Source organism: Capricornis sumatraensis, chromosome 11, assembly GCF_032405125.1.
Source record: "Capricornis sumatraensis isolate serow.1 chromosome 11, serow.2, whole genome shotgun sequence".
Classification (NCBI taxonomy): Eukaryota; Metazoa; Chordata; class Mammalia; order Artiodactyla; family Bovidae; genus Capricornis; species Capricornis sumatraensis.
The window spans coordinates 49,457,309-49,472,986 of record NC_091079.1 but is presented as its reverse complement, the minus strand read 5'-3'; positions in this window follow the sequence as shown (position 1 = coordinate 49,472,986).

Below are 15,678 nucleotides of genomic sequence, written 5' to 3'. Positions count from 1 at the left end.
TGTGGATTCAGTCCCTGGGTCAAGAAGATGTCCTGGAGAAGGAAATGGCAACCCACTCCAATGTTCTTGCCTGGAAGGTCCCATGGACACAGGAGCCTGGCAGACTATGGTCTATGGGGTTGCAAAAAGTCGGACATGACTGAGTACATACAATAAGCAGATAATTAAGCAGAAACACGTTCTCTTTCAATCCATATTAAAATTTTTTCTAAGTTTCCTATTTGGGGTAAATAATGCATTATCAACTTATTTTCATTTTCTTGTTCTTTCGTTCATGTCTATTTTGTGCCAGGCACACGTGGGTGCTGTTAGGCCCTGGACAAGCAGCAGTGAACACCACAGGCTCGTTGCTGCTTTGACCAAGCTTACAGTATCTAAGAACCTGCATTCCCGAGATCTTCCTTTTCTTGATTCAATATGAAAAGGCTTAGGAGCTGGGATTGGGAATTCAGCTGGGAAGAGGGATAGGAAAGGATTGAGGGGGGAGGCAAAGGCCAAATGGTGGAGGCTCAGGAAGGTCTTGTAGACAGACAGGTTCTAGCCTCTGAGTGGAGAAGGGAGAAGTCAGGTGAGGAACCTTGGGGGCCCACGGAGCTGGTGACCCACAGGCAATGGGTGTGGGCACCAAGGGGCAGGGGTCTTGGCCAAGCATCTCAGTCAGTTACAGCCAAGCACCCAAAGCAAGAAAGGAGCTGAAACAGGCTGGCTCAGCTGACAGGACTCGAGGTTTGACATGGAGGGTTTTCAGGCATTTTTGTCAAGGCTGAGGTTTTTCTGTTGTGCCAAATTACGGGTGGAAAAGGTGAAGGCAGGGGTTTGGTGGCGTTGTTCATCAAAGCTGAAGTTGCTGCATGTTGGTGGAGTTGAATTGCCCAGTTTCTGACTGATTACCTGAGCCATCCGCTCCCCAGCATTGGTGTCTTCCAACCCTCACCCCGGGGGTCTCCCGACCAGCCTACATCACAGTTACTGCTCATGACTGTGCCCACTTCTCCAGGCATCTCTGCTTCCCCAGTCCCCAACTGGCTAGGACTCTCACTGTAGAAAGTGCCAGCACACAAACAGTGGCATTTTCAGTAAATCTCTGATGTCAGCCTTTTCTTACATGTCTTTTTTTTTTTTTTTCTGGAAAAAAATTCAGAAGTTTTAACCTTTAATTTTAATTCACGTATAAATAACTAAGAGGCTTCCCAGGTGGCACTAGTGGTAAGGAACCCGCCTGCCGATGCAGGAGACAGAAGAGATGCAGGTTCAATCCTTGGGTCAGGAAGATCCCTTGGAGGAGGGCATGGCCACCCCCTCCAGTGTTCTTGCCTGGAGAATCCCATGGAGGAGTCGAGGGCTACAGTCCATAGGGTCACACAGAGTCAGACACGACTGAAGTGACTTAGCAGGCACACATGCGTAAATAATTAAGATTGTTTGTTGTTATTGTGTATTTTTTTAGATCTTTTTTCTTTGGTAGCCTTTGCCCTATTTATATTTACATGTGCCCTATTTAAATAGGCACACTTACGCTTTCTTCCCTATACATCTTACATCTTTTACATAAACAGTACACCATATAATCCCATATATGACTGTTCATTGGAAGGACTGACGTTAAAGCTACACCATATAATCCCATATATGACTGTTCATTGGAAGGACTGATGTTAAAGCTGAAACTCCAGTATTTTGGCCACCTAATGCGAAGAGCTTACTCATTTGAACAGACCCTGATGTTGGGAAAGAGTGAAGGCAGGAGAAGGGGATGACACAGGATGAGATGGTTAAATGGCATCACCGACTCAATGGACATGAGTTTGGGTAAACTCTGGCAGTTGGCGATGGACAGGGAGGCCTGGCATGCTGCGGTTCATGGGGTCGCAAAGAGTGGACACAACTGAGTGACTGAACTGAATGAACTGAACTGAAATATATTATATGACCATCCTTCTCTAGGAAGTGAAAACAGTGTTCAAAATAAAAACCAAGGTACAGTGTGAATGCTGGGTTCTGGGTTTTATATGTGTGTGTGTTAGTTGCTCAGTCGTGTCTGACTCTTTGTGACCCCATGGACTATACAGCCTGCCAGGCTCCTCTGTCCATGGGATTTTCCAGGCAAGGATACTGGAATGGGTTGCCATTTCCTTCTCCAGGGGATCTTCCCGACCCAGGGATCAAACCTGGGTCTCCTCCATTACAGTCAGATGCTTTACCGTCTGAGCTACTAGGGAAGCCCGGGTTTTATATAACACAAGGTAAAGGAAATCTGGTAGCTGGCATTCATAAAATTAGTTTAGATGTTCAAGTCCTACTGTGTGTTTCTTGGTTGCCATAGCAACCCAGTGTACAGATAAACTCTGAAATAATGAAAACCCTGGAAAGAAGGTCAAATGCTCAAAACTATACTTTTATAAGGACTATAGCAGTCACCTTGTTACAGCTTCTTCAAAAAAGTTTTTTGAACAATATTTTTATTTTCTGGGTTGAGTTTTTCTTGTTAATAACTTGTTTTCTTTAAAAAAAATACTCCTACTCTGAGAAAATTGGTAACCACATTTATTCCTTCTACCTCTGAAAATAGAATCATCTCAGTCTCAAGGTGAATGACTGGATGCACCGAGATCGCCGTTTGTTCAACTCAAGCTTCAGACAGCATCAACCCTTCAGCAACAGGCGTGATCAGACCAAAATAGGCCCTCACGAAGGAAGCATCCTGAAATGTCTGTCCTGCTTTTGTCAGTTCCGGTCTCGTCTGCGTTCGTTTAGTTCCTGTCTACCCAGATTAGTTATCTTTCCGTAACAATTTATAGAGAATCTTTAACTCGGGGACGTGACAGAGGAATCTGTTGGAATGACAGCACCTTTTACACCTAAAGTTTACTAAACAAGTAAGTTGAATATAAACATACAGGTGATTCTGAATACTCTGTGCTGTTGCTGTTTTGTCACTATGTCGTGTCTGACTCTGCAGCCCCATAGACTGTAGCCCGCTGGGCTCCTCTGTCCGTGGGATTTTTCAGGCAAGAATACTTGCCAGTGGGTTGCCATTCCCTTCTCCAGGGGATCTTCCTGACCCAGGGATCTCACCCACATTTCCTGCAGTGGCAGGTGGATTCTTTACCACTGAGTCACTGGGAAAGCCCTTGAATACACTCTAGCTCCTTCTTACTGAGAAACTGGTAACAGTGCTTAGTGTGATTGTGGACATTGTCTCCGCTACTGGACATCCCAGATTCTCTTTTCCTAGGTTTTAGAATATATTTCTGGATATTTCATCCTACTTACCATAGAATGTCCACTTCATTTTCTGGGGGCTGTTACTACTAACCTCAAAAAGTTTTCAGGCTTCACTTGCAATGTGTACAGACTATATATAGAATTATTTACCTCTCTCTACTTTGTAAACTGTCCTCTAGGAAACATCATCATGTGTCCTGTGCCAATTATATATATATATATCCTGGGAAGTAGCAGTAGAGGCAGCATTATTCTTTTTTTTTTTTTTAATTGTCATCCTGTTCATTTAACTTCAGTACAGGGTACATCATGTGAAATGCCAGGCTGGGTGAATCCCAAGCTGAAATCAAGATTCCCGAGAAATATCAATGACCTCAGATATGCAGAAGATACTACTTTAATAGCATAAAGTGAAGAGGAGCTAAAGAGCTTCTTTTATTATTATTATTATTATTGGTACAGTTGTAATTTATTAGTTCAGTAATATTATTATTTTGGAATTTTTCACTTAGCAAAGCTTTCTTTGAGTTTTTATTTTCTTATTTAATTTATTTTAATTGGAGGATAATTACTTTATAATATTGTGGTGGTTTTTGCCATACCTCGACACGAATCAGCCATGGGTACACACGTGCGCCCCCATCCTGAACCCCCCTCCCACCTCCCTCCCCACCTCATCCCACTGGGTTGTCCCAAAACACTGGTTTTGGATGCTCTGCTTCATGCATTGAACTGGCACTGGTCTTGTATTTCACATATGGTAAATAAACATTCCAATGCTATTCTTTCAAATCATCCCTGCCTCACCTTCTCCCACAAGGTCCGAAAGTCTGTTCTTTACATCTGTGTCTCTTTTGCTGCCTTGCATAGAGGATCGTTGTTATATTCTTTCTAAACTCCATAAATATGCGTTAATATACTGTGTTGGTGTTCCTCTTTCTGACTTACTTCTCTGTGTATAATAGGCTCCAGTTTCATCCACCTCTTTAGAACTGACTCAAATGTGTTCCTTTTTATAGCTGAGTAATATTCCATTGTGTATATGTACCACAGTTCCTTATTCATTCAGCTGCCAGTGGACATCTGGGTTGCTTCCATGTCCTGGCTATTGTAAACAATGCTGCAATGAACATTAGGGTACACGTGTCTTTCATTTCTGGTTTCCTCAGTGTGTATGCCCAGCAGTGGGATTGCTGGGTCATATGGCAGTTCTCTTTCCAGTTTTTTAAGGAATCTCCACACTGTTCTCCAATAGTGGCTGTACTAGTTTGCATTCCCACCAACAGTGTAAGAGGGTTCCCTTTTCTCCATATCCTCTCCAGCATTTATTGTTTGTAGACTTTTTGATGTGGCCCTTCTGACCAGCATGAGATGATACCTCATTGTGGTTTTGATTTGCATTTCTCTGATAATGAGTGATGCTGAGCATCTTTTCATGTATTTATTGGCCATCTGCATGTCTTTTTTGGAGAAATGCCTGTTTAGTTCTTTGGCCCACTTTTTGATTGGGTTGTTCATTTTCCTGATATTGAGCTGCATGAGCTGCTTATATATTTTGGAGATTAATTCCTTGTCAGTTTTTTCATTTGCTATTATTTTCTCCCATTCTGAAGTCTGCCTTTTCACTTTGCTTATAGTTTCCTTTGTTGTGCAAAAGCTTTTACATTTAATTGGGTCCTATTTGTTTATTTTTACTTCTATTTCCATTACTCTGGGAGGTGGGTCATAGAGGATCTTGCTGTGATTTATGTCAGAGAGTGTTCTGCCTATGTTTACCTCTAAGAGTTTTGTAGTTTCTGGCTTTACATTTAAATCTTTAATCCATTTGAGTTTATTTTTGTGTATGGTATTAGAAAGTGTTCTAGTTTCATTCTTTTACATGTAGTTGACCAGTTTTCCCAGCACCACTTGTTAAAGATATTGTCTTTTCTCCATTGTATATTTTTGCTTCCTTTGTCAAAGGCGTCCATAGGTGCTTGGTTTTTACTCTGGGCTTTCTATTTTGTTCCATTGATCTATATTTCCATCTTTGGAGGCAGCATTATTCTTAGTGTCCAATATTTTGCAGGCTCAGTGTCACCTGCCTGTTGCATGTTTCCATGGCACATCCTGCTGCCTCTGCCTCAAACTCAACATCTAAACTTGAACTAATTAGGGACTTCCCTTGTGGTCCAGTGGTTAACACTCCATGCTTCCAGTGCAGAGGGTGTGGGTTTGATCCCTGGTTGGAGAACTAAGATCCCACATGCTACATGGTTTGGTCAGAAAAATAAAAATTAAAAAACAAAACAAAACAAAAAAACCCTTGCACTAACTCTTCCTAGAACCAGCTCTCTTCTTGATTTCCTACTTATATTACATATTTTCCCAGTTACTCAGGCTTAAAACTGTGAAACCATCTTTGATGCTTCATCTCCTTGGCCTCTGTTAGTCAACAAGCCCTGGCCATCCATACTTTTTAATCTCTTTCACAGTTGTATTTTTTACCCTACCACTGCTGCCCTTCCAGTTCATGTCCTGCTACTCCATGGAGGGACCACTGTGATGGTCTCCTTGCCCCTCCTTCAGGCTCGCCCTCCTATGCTCTGGCCTGATGACTGGTGATCAGACACTGCTTTAATCATGTCCCTCTTCTACTCACATATTTCCAGTAGGTCCCTGTTGCTAACAGGATACATTCCAAACTCCTTGATTTGGTGGGTAAGGATCCTGATGCCACGCTATCTCTCTGATCTCATCTCTTAATTCTCACCTAACCTCAGCTCCAGTGAGATGTCATCTACTTGCCCTTTCTTCAACATCCCACCCCCTCACCAGTGGCCAAGCCATTTCTTTCACTTGGTTGACTAACTCAGTTGTCATTCCTAACTTCCTTTTTTCTCTGGTCACTTTCCACTCTAGAAGCTGGAAACACTAAATATCGTCTTTCCCAACCTCCCTTGCAACTTGGGTCAGTCATGTGTCACAGTGGAACACTTAGAATGTCATCACATTTATTGTATTGCTGTTCTACTTCTGGAAAAATTATAGTAAATAGTGTAGGAATGTGGGTTCAATAAAATGTCATGATGGGGGCTTAGAGCCAAAAGAGGAATAGTGCTACAGTTTCTAGTTTACTCAGCTGAATTAAAGATTTCCAGTTAAGAAACATAGCACCTTGTTTTGAGAAGTTCAAATTTTTTCCTCCTTCTCTCTCTCTCTTTCTTTGATTTGATGGAAATAGATGAGGGAGGTGGGATTGTTTGTTTGACATCTGGAAGTAACAGGAAGGTTTAAACCCTCTACTTTACCTCTTCTGGTTTTTTTTTTTTTAAAAAGGTGATTTTATTTCTAATGATTTAGAAGCTACATTCTATTTGATTGATTGCTATGGCCCGGCACAGAGGTGCTGTTAACTAGTAGTCATAAAACTCAAAGACTTCTTGTTTACTTGAATTTCAGCAGATTCCTTCACAAGGATAAGTTTTTTGTTTTTTCGGTTTTTTAAAAAAAAAATGTGCCTAGGGGGTTACCAAGTCAAATACTGTGACCCATAGACTCTTGAACTTAAGTCCGCGAAATAGTAGCTATAGAAACTGAAAGGTCATTTAGAAAGGCTACTAACAGTTCAAGACACCTGTGGTTAACACCAAAAAAAGAGAGAAGGAAAGCCCGTCAACCCTCAGTCCACTCCATGAGCAATTTTACTTCTGTTTCTTACCAGTGAAGTAAGCTAATTTTGAAGTAAAATGTCTGAACAAAAGAGTTACAATGTAGCAACAGCTGTGGAGGTCAGATTAAGCACTCCCTTTTAACAGGCAGATGATGTTTGATGCCTTCACACATTTGAGCAATTCGGCTTCATAATCAATCCTTTTCTAAAGGTTCTCATGAAAATACCACCCCCTGAACCATTTCAACCCTGGCATTTGTGAAAGATGTCAGTTTCTAAAAGGAAATGCAGTCATATTTGCTTTAAACCCTCATCACATGCTTCACCATGGTAGGGTTAGGAGCTAGTGTTTTAGGCACATGCCTTTTAGGCACATGCCTTTAAAAGCCAAACTCGAATCCTAAATATATCCCAGTGTATAGAAGAGTGACTATAAGTAACCAATGAAGAACCAAGAGCCCTGAAAGGGATGTAAAGTAGGAGGGAGGGCACAGTCAGGAGAACTTAAGTCCCCGTTCCTTCCACTGCCCCCAGGGTTCTTGCAACAATTCAAAACTGCACAGTATCGGGTTAGAGAGGCCGACGTAGATAAAGCCGTCTGATGGAAAGCTGGTCTTGATAAATATTTAAATAGCTCTCTGAGTGTGACAGAAGACCAGGGGACCAAAGCTTCCCTTCTGCAGGTGGGATGGGGGATGTTCCAACGAAGATGGTGAGATTCAAGCTGGATCTTGAACGATGAGTAAGACTTTCACAGCTGGAGTTGCAATCCTGTGCCATAGCTCACAGGGAAGCAATGACAACTGCATAGGAAAGACAGACTCAGCTCATACACCAGACTGAGAACTTTACCCTTTTGGTCCACCTGTAAGGCAGTCGGTAAGGTGTCTGCCATTTGAGCAAGAGGGAGAATGATTTGAATGAAGGTCAGAGCTTCTGGGTAAAGCCCACCCCTGCCCCTTCTCCACAGGTGTTGGCCTGAGCCCTTTCATGGTGAACAGCATGGATTGCCCCTCCACCTCCTCAGTTTCTCCATCCTCACCTGTGCTTCCATGTCCTTCCTGCAGTGGATACCTATTCTCTTTTTCTACACAGGACCCTTCCCATTTTCTGGGATTGACACCCTGTGAAGGGGGGGACTTTTTCCTCCCTCCATGCTGAGCACATGGATTGCCAGTCACAGCATCCTGAAGCCCTGGAGACAGCTGTTGTGTAGGACCAGTCAGCAGGAACCAGTCCTGAGATTTTTCACACAGAACACAGGCAAAGAGATTTAGTCTCTTTGATGTTGGAGGTATAAAAGTGGGAGCTATTGGTGGATGAGACTCATGTAAAAGAATAAAGTTGAAATAGAAAAGCAGAGATGAGAACTCAAAATGGCAATGCTTAAATCATGGTAAAGTTTTCCTGAGGTTCAAATAAGTTTGTACAACACTGCTATATTCAAAGTGGATAACCAACAAGGACCTACCGCATAGCGCAGGAGACTGCTCTATGTTGTGTGGCAGCCTGGATGGGAGGGCAGTTTGGGGGAGACTGGATACATGTACATGTATGGCTGAGTCCCTTTGCTGTGCACCTGAAACATCACAACATTGTTAATTGACTATACCCCAATACCAAATAACAAGTTTAAATTTAAAAAAAAGAAGCTTGTACATTCTCCTCTGAGACTTCTGGTAAATCTCCTTTTTGTATCTGATTAGCAGAGAGTCCTGTCACTTGCAATGAGCATCCCAGGGCTGCTGTAACCAAGTACCAGAGATCAAGTGGGTTGAAACAACAGAAATTCATTCTCTCATTCCTGGAGGCTAGAAGTTAAAATCAAAGTGTCAGCAGGGCCATGCTCCCTCCAAAGCCTCTAACTGGAGGATCTTGCCTTTCCTCTCCCCAGCTTCTGGTGGCCTAGCATTTGCCAGTCTGTGGTAGTGTAACTCCTGCATTTGGAGTGCTTCATGAACAGATTTTATGGAGAATTACAGCCAAGGCAAAAAGACCATCTGAGAGCAAGTGCATACCTTTTAGAGGACAAAGTGATGAAATTCCTTTGATAATCCACTCACTATTTATTAGGAACCTAATTTTGTTGTTGTTGTTCAGTTGTTAAGTTATGTCTGACTCCTTGCAACCCCAGGGACTGCAGCACGCCAATGAACCTTATATCACAGGAAATAAAACATTTTGAGGGTTGGTACCAGTCCTTTCAAATCTTCAGAGAAGCAGAAACTTCAAAAAAGCCTGAATTTGCTTTTTGTTTTCATGAGTCATTCTGTAAGGAAGACAAATTTCAGACCTATCACACACACACACACACACACACACACACACACACATTTTCTCCATAAGAATGGGTGGCAAACCAACAAATACAGCCTGGCATGCAGCCTGCCTTCTACTTTGTAGACAGTGCCCGGCTAATTTCTCCTAGAGTACAAAATGAAAGAAAGAAAGAAATCACCTCCTTCAATCATTACAGCAAAGCTCTTTGTGATGTGTTTTAATCCACACCTAGAAGGTGTGAATTAAACTAGGAGATATTAAGTGTACCCAATAGCTTTCAATTTGTGCCAGCCTGATTCTCCCTTCAGTCTTTCTCAATGGATACATTCTTACCAGCAGAACAGTCTACTGCCCTGCACGTGCCTTGATATAATCTCTAGTGGCCAGGAGGGTAACCATTGCTGGCTTGTTTGTATTTGTCTTAGGGGCTAGGTGGAGGAAATTGGACACAATAATTAATTCAGATTAATTGCCCAAGGATATATCAAGGAACCTGAACTTGAATCTCAGGTTGCAAAAACACAATTCAAAGAGAACATGATATTCCTTCTCCCTTGTCATTTTGCTGATAGAATTGTAAAGCTAAGTGGAAGATTATCCCCTAATGTATTACATTCACTCTAAACACCCTCCACTCTTAGAAGTGGCAAAACTGAAAGTAAAATGATACCACCAGTGAATTTCCTTGATTTAGAATACTACCAGCACAAGTCCAGTTTGAACTTTTCAAGTGATCTTCGACAAGCAAAAGATGGATCCTTCTACTGATTGCCCCTCCATAAAAAACATACTGTGCGGTGGGACTGTGGGGTTTTTTCTTTCACAAGCAGTTTTATAATGGAAAAACACTGTGACCTTAACCTTATAAAAAGTTGAAAAACACAGACAGGCTTTATGTTGAGCATCAACAAAAAATACCTAACTACCAGGCTTATTTCCTGGCCAGTGCATTTGATGTGTTTGTGAAGCCTCATAAAGTGTTAACAGCAGCTGTGACTATATGGAAAGTCTCCTTGGGCAGGTTGGTACATGACTTCAGCCTTATTTAGAGTTGTCATCAGCTCCTTGTAGGACACTGGGTTTTCACAGTGCTCTGGGATGCAGTTATGCTTTCCAGGGTGCAGTCATCAGCCCCTGCATGATTGTTTCTTGGACTTTTGGTGATGCTTGTTAAATAGTTGCATAAGAAAATTTTCCTCTTGACTGCAGGCCACAAACCATCGTCTTCTCTTCTCTTCTCTCTCTCTCTCTCTCTCTCTTTTTTTTTAGTAGAAAAGCAATGTGTGTTCTTTTTTTAATTTGGAAGAAAAATCTTTGATAATCTAATCACTTCCTACATCCACTGTTAATATCTTTGTTATAACTTCACCACTTACTTGTGTGCCTTGGTTCTTCTGTGACAAAGTTGGGTGATTATACAAAGTATACAATTTTGTGTTCTACTTCTTTGGGAAAGATTGTATCTACACTTTTGTTCACCTTTAGAATTATTTTAGTAACTTCAAACATAAAGTGATGGCCTCATAGCTTACCTAACTGTTTAATTTGCACCCCCTCAAGTCCAACAGAAACATTTCTGATTTTATAAACAACAATTTTTATAAAAAGAATAGCAAATTCCAAAAATACAAGGGATCGCAAATTATTAATATTTATAACTCTTGGATCAGCCTTCTAGTTACTTTCCAAAAGAGTTCTGTTATTTTATACAGACACTAATTATATGCAGAGTACCTAGTTAGTTTATCACACACCTTTCTTGCCATCGGATTTTGTGATATTTTTAATGGCTTCTCTAATTTAATTGATGGCTACAACAGTGCCCAGAAAAGTTCTTTTCCCCATAATTTGGGTTCACTATTTGTATTTCTTCTCTTATAAACAGTCTTTTTGTGCTCTTTCCCACATACCTATCAGTGTCTTAATGTTTTTCTTATGGATTTGTCAGAGCTCTTACTATTTAATATTTGGTCTGCTATTTGCTATAAATATTTGTTTTATTTTTAAACTCACACACCCAGATTTTAAGATTTTTACTGTAACCAAACCTGTATATTTTCCCTCATTGACTTCTGTTGCTTTTAAACTTAGGAATCTCTTCTCCATGCATAAAGGGGACAAATCAACTCCATTTTCTTTCAAATTTTCTGATTAACTCTTTAAGTTATGTGGAGTTAGTGTTCACAATGATGTACTGACCTAAACTGTTTTCTCAATAGTTAGCCACTATGCTTATTCATTTGCTGAATATTTATAATGTTGTATGGTATAGAAATAATTCTTACATCTGAGGCTCAATCTGTTCTGTTTTGGGTTTCTCAGATGGTGCTAGTGGTAAAGAACCTGCCTGCCAATGCAGGAGATGTAAGACACCCTGGATTGGGAAGATTCCCTGGATGAGGGCATGGCAACCCACTCCAGCAAGCCTGGAGAATCCTATGGACAGAGGAACCTGAAGGGCTGTGGTCCACAGGGTTGAAAAGAGTTGGGCATGACTAAATGCACACATGCATGCACAGTTATGTTTTACTGAACTATTGGTTTAAGACATAGCTGAAATTATTGTAGCTTAATAATGTACTGGCACAACCCGTATGCCTCCAGAGGTAACATTTGCTTGCAGCAGAATGCCTCTTGGACTGTACTACACAAACTTCATGGAGCGTACTTTTTGGTACAATATTTTTTTTCACCACTGGTTACATAGGAAAATTTGATGTTTTTCCATAAAACTCAATATGATTTCTTAAAGCAAAATTATGACTAGAATAAGTCTTGAGTGAAATAAAATTAGCAGAATATCAGAGTCATATTGATACCATAATGTATAAACCATTTTGAAAAGCACACTAAGTGACAGCAAAGGGAATTACATTTGGGATATTATATTACAAAGCAAAAGCTTATTACTAACCCTACTGTTTGGTGAGAAAGTGATGTTCTAAACACATAACCTAATGTATCTGATATACAGGTATTTTACTTTGTTGTAGTTTATGTTAGGGAAATTCATTGGGTGTTTTATGTTGATATACCAACCATATACTTTTTCCCATTAAAATAGTGGTAAATAGGCTCTCAGTCAGCATTTTTGGGGGGCAATAAGTCTGATGATCCAAAACAAATTATTGACTTAACTGAGAGGTCCTTGTTCTTTATTATCTTGCAGGACCAGAATTGCCCTACAATTATTTCTCTTTTCTACAGTATTTTTTCTTCTCTTTTTCAACTTTTTAAAAATTGAATCATTGAGGTTAAGTTGTTTACATGATGCCTCCAAATACCTTAGGACGTAATTCTTATAAACAATGAATTTCCCATGTAATGCTTCCCCAGAAAAGATAAAAATCAGTAAATTAACACTGATGTGTTGCTACCATCTAAGCCGTAAGACTCCATGCAGATTCTTCCCCTTGTCGCAAAATTGCTGTTTATAGCAAAAGAATGTAGTTCAGAATCATTTTTTTGGGTCATGTATCTTTGTGTACGTGCGTGCCAAGTCACTTCAGTCATATCCGACTCTTTGTGACCCTGTGGACTGTAGCCTGCCAGGCCCCTCTGTCCATGAGATTCTGTAGGCAAGAATACTGGAGTGGGTTGCCACGCCCTCCTCCACAGGCTCTTCCTCACCCACGGATCAAACCTGCAACTCTTATGTCTCCTGCATTGGCAAGAGGGTTCTTTACCACAGCACCACCTGGGAGGCCTCATGCCTTTTAGCCTCCTTCAAACTATAATTGTTTCTTGGTGTTTCCTTGTTTTTAATGACCTTGACAGTTTTGAAGAATGTTCATCAATTTGAGTTTGCCTGATTTTTCTTATAAATGGTTTCAGCTTTTGAATTTTGTGCAGGAATGTTACAGTGTTTCTACATTTTCATTGCATTCTGCCGCAGAGAAATACTAAACGTTAGTATACTGGTTTCATCCTCAAGTTTATAAAGAAACAAAAAGAAATAAGGTAAAACTGTACAGAACTATCAATACTTCTCCACCTTTTTCTTGACAATAAATCAAATAGAAGGCTAACATACCAGTTAGCTATTGCTGTGTAACAAACCACTTCCAAACTTATAACTTAAAACAACAACTGTTTTTTTAGTTCAATATTCTTTACACTGGCAATTTAGGCTAGGTCCAACTGGGTGGGTTCTTTTGGTCCAGCTTGGACTCAGATGATCTCAGCTGGGCTTGCTCATAAGTATACAGTCAACTGGGTGGAGGGTGGTTTAGTTGGGATGACTCATTTCTTCAAGCTCTAAACTTTCCAAAAGAGCAGGAGCACATAAGCCTCTTGAGGCCCAGGCTCAGAACTAAGACATTATCACTTCTGTCACCTCTGTCAACAGAAATCATAATGTCAGATAGATTCAAATTTTGTATAACTATTATAACAATTTCTATGAATGGGAAGAATGAGTGCTTTTGGTTAAATAGTAAGTTAAAAATAGAAGTTCTGGTTACCTATGACTGTGTAATACACTGGCCTAAACTTACTGATTTAAAGAGTGTTAATTGCTCAGTCATGTCTGACTCTGCAACTCCATGGGAGCCCACCAGGCTCCTCTGTCCCCAGGATTTCCCAGGCAAGAATACTGAAGTGGATAGCCATTCCTGCTGGGGTCCAGCCCCGGTGGATCCAGGGAATTCGAAGGGGGGATGGAGTTGGTGTCTTAGGAAAGAATTATTTAATTAAAAATATAAAGAGAGATTAGGAAAGAATAGTGTAGTAGGAAAATAAGTGGAGAAAAAGAGGCTGAATAACTTGGTTTACCTGGAAAACCAATAAAACTCCAAGACAAGGAGTTTGCACCACCTACGTAGGCCACCAGCGCCCACTTGAATAGCGGAGGGTGCCCTGCCTTGGGCTCCTTCTCGCGTGGGTCTTAGAAGCCAGGGCAAGCAAGTAGACATGGCGAGCCTCCATGCTCCAGATGGGAATTCAGCCAGAAAAGAAGAGAACGAGAAAAGACCACACGGGGGAAACCAGTCTTTCCAGGAACTAGTCCGTCCTTTATTTTCCAGGAAAGCCTTTTATACTTTTGGTTGTACATAGAGATCAATGGATAATACAAAGTTATGCAGGGTCAGCAGCCTTGACCCTCATCACGACCAGGCTTTCTTTCTGCAAATCTTTCCCTATACGAAGGGTCTCAGGTGATTTACATTATCTTCTGGCCAAAAAGCATGTTAACATTTTATGGCTCTCTTCCTTAATGAATGTTAATCTCATTTTCCCTGTAGTGTTTTTCCTTAATCTGCATCACCTTCAAAGTACTAAATAAAGTTACATTAAAAGATATGAAAACTTGGCAGCAAGTATTGGCTCAACAATGAAACCCTTAATCAGTCCTATTCTAATGATTTTAACTCCTCAAAAGCCCCTACATTCCTAGGATGTTTTAAGCTTCCTGTGCCTCTTGCAGTCGGGAGGCCTCAAACAATTACATGCGCAGCTGTAAGAGTCTGGCAGGCAGGCTAGAAAGCCATCAGAGGGGATTTTGGATTGAAACACTTGTATTATGCCCAGGAGATTTATTATCTAAAAGCTCTAAATTAACTTTTTCCAGAAAAAGGTGGTGGGGGGACAGCCCTCTGTTAATGTCAGAAGAGTAGGTGGAAAGCATAACACAGTAAAGCAGGCAGACTCTGGTTTTTGGGGGTAGATGCTCGGGAATAGGGGGTCTCCTGAGGCTCGATCCCGCCTTTGCGTATGCCAAGCCTCCTTCCTCATGACCTTTGCCACAGGCAGAGTTCCCCACGCTGGCTCCCGGCACATTCCCTTCTCCAGAGGATCTTCCCGATCCAGGGATCAAACCCAGGTCTCCTTCATCGAGGGTGGGTTCTTTACCATCTGAGCACGAGGGAAGCCCTAGTGACTTAAAGAACCAGTTTATTTTGCTCATAATGTTTATATAATATATCATGAATTCTGGAAGGGTTTACTTCTGACCCATGAGGTGTCTGTGTCTGGATGATCTATTTCTAAGGTGACTTTCACTCATATGTGACACGGTAGTTCACTATGGCCTCCCTCTTCCCGCACATGATGTCTTATCCACCAGGGCCTCTCCAGCATGGCTGGGCTTCTCACAGCACAGTGGTATGAGGATAGTCATACCTCTCAAGTCGTGGCTGACTTCGAAGAAACAGAAGTAAAAGCTGCCAATTTCATACACCTGAAACTAACACAACATTGTAAATCAACTATAATCCAGTAAAAAAAAATTTTTTTATGTTGCCAGTTTCCTAAACCCTGAACTCAGAAACTGGTACATTTCATTTTAGCCGTATTCAACTGACCAGAACAGTCACAGAATCTAACCAGATTCAAGGGGAGGGACCCAGACTTCCCACTTATCATACAGAGGAGTGTCAAAGAATTTGTGGCCGTAGTTTGCTCTGTAGTCACAAATATTATATTCTTCCCATATGCAAAATGCACTAACCCACTTCCACAGTCACCAGAAGTCTCACCCCATCATGCCATTAGGTTTAGGCTTAAACTGTAAATCTCAGGTC